We start from the raw sequence: 2098 nt of genomic DNA, 5'->3' as shown, positions 1-2098 counted from the left end.
AGTTTTATTTCCCTTAGTGCTAGTATCCCACGTTTCCCCTTTCTGCATTACGCTTAAGATTTAATAGTGTCACAGAGGCAACATGATCTCTCTTCATATCTCTTAGCTTCCTATAGAAGCGACATGAGACTGTGAGCATCAAAAATATGATAAGCAATACAGTCAGACTAGCACTTAAACTATGAGAGATGCTTTGAACCCAAGCATGAGGATCTAATCCTTCCATGCCATCCACCAATTGCTTAATTATATCAGAAAATATCCCTTTTAAGTTGGTCAACATCTAATGAAATGTTTCCCTTAAACCCTTGCAAATGTTTCTTAATCATATCCCAATCATGCAATGTTACATTATATAGGTAAGGAGTTACACAGAAATCGGTTACATTCCAATTACATTACAGCATTAATTAACAAGTTTAAAATTTTGATCTTTCAGCAAAGCAGCAATCTGTAGTAGTAGTCCAATCATTATTGCATAAAATGTCCAAAATCTTGATCTTTCAGCAAAGCAACAGTCTGTAGTAAAAGTCCAGTCACTATTGTATAAAATGTTCAGTTATGATAGAGTTCCAGAGTTTCTCTTAGACGGCATCCGCAATGGAAGAAATATCTCTCAGCATTCAGCGATTGCCACTCTCAGGAATCTGCGAGGTCTTCTTGATGTTTTGGGTAACTTCAGTAACAGGACAGGGTCATGTCACAGCATGGGCGTCCCTCCTTTCTTCTGGGCCTTGCAGGCTGTATAGAAATTTACCTATCTCCTTTGCCTGTGAAAATATAAACAAATAGCCCCTCTCTTCGGGGTGTCATTAACCTGCAAAAGGAATTATGGTTAAGATTGGGTGGCTCCTCCATCTCTTCTTTGTCCATTTTTCTCCAAACGTGGTTGCGTCTTTCTAAGTCCATCAGCTTTATTTTGCAAAAATATAAATGTATCGCCCTTTTTCCAGGTGAATGGACCTGGATCCCAAACGCGATTTCCATCTTCTTGGGACTTCTTAGGATCAGCTTTCTTTGTAGAACTGAAAATGTGTTTAATTGCCCTAATTTTGTTACAAGTTTTTAATAAGGAGAGAAATTTTTTGGTTAAATTGACCAAATGAAGTTCGTTATGCATAGGATTACTCTTCTCCCCCTTCTGTTTTAACAATTTAGATTTCAGAGCACTGCTGGCCATCTCAGTTATCTTACTTGGTCTGAAACCAGTAAAACTACCTGTCAGATAGTCTTCATTGTTATGCAAATACTGGTTCCCACCTCTGGGAGAGCTAAAATGTAAATTTTGGTTCTTGGCTGTCAGAGAATTAACAAAGCTGGCTAATTGGGAGAATTTACTACACTTTGAAAGACTGGAAAAAATTTTTTAATAAATTTGTTCAGCTGTTTTTGAAGTAACTTACCAAACAGACATTTTTTCTCCAAGTTTACCAATAAGGTTTTAGGCTCAATTAAGCCGTTTTGCCCTTCAGGCTTCTTCCACTGTATGATTTTACAATCTTGCAATCGTCTCTCTTGGTTAACTTCACTTATTCTTATCAGGCTGGATTTAGGGCAAGTTAATGGGCGGGTCTTAGGCCCTCCTGAATGCCCTAAGGCAATGACTCCATATCCAGAGCTTTTAAAAAACTTTTTCTCTTCAATTTCTAATTCCATGTGGCGGCACTGTTGTCTCCCTACAACAGCATTCCAATAGACCCCTTCATATAAAGGTGGTAGGGATATATTTTTATTTTAGAGATGCAGTGAAACAAAAATTGGCTTACACGATCTTCCTTCTTTATAAACCATGGTATATCAGAATTTATCACTGCCTTAATTTCTTCATAATCCTGATCAATAATTCCAGCAACACCTTGAGAATTTACGTTGGACTTTCCTAATAAACATTCTAGAGTTCTTTTAGGTAGCAGACCCCAATTACCGCTTTTAATTTCTGATTCAATCACTGCTTTATATCCCGTGTAACAATTGTACGGCCCCACGTTGGGCACCATTTGTATTATTAAATAAAATTGCGCGGAAGGAGGGTGAGGGGACCAGCCCCCACCCGCTGCTTGAACTCACTGGTTCAGTAATACTACTTCTGGGTTCAGTA

The sequence above is a fragment of the Echinops telfairi genome, unplaced genomic scaffold (assembly GCF_000313985.2).
Source record: "Echinops telfairi isolate 266 unplaced genomic scaffold, ASM31398v2 ScPeMD7_9;HRSCAF=40, whole genome shotgun sequence".
Lineage (NCBI taxonomy): Eukaryota > Metazoa > Chordata > Mammalia > Afrosoricida > Tenrecidae > Echinops > Echinops telfairi.
Note: the sequence above shows the minus strand (reverse complement) of the source record.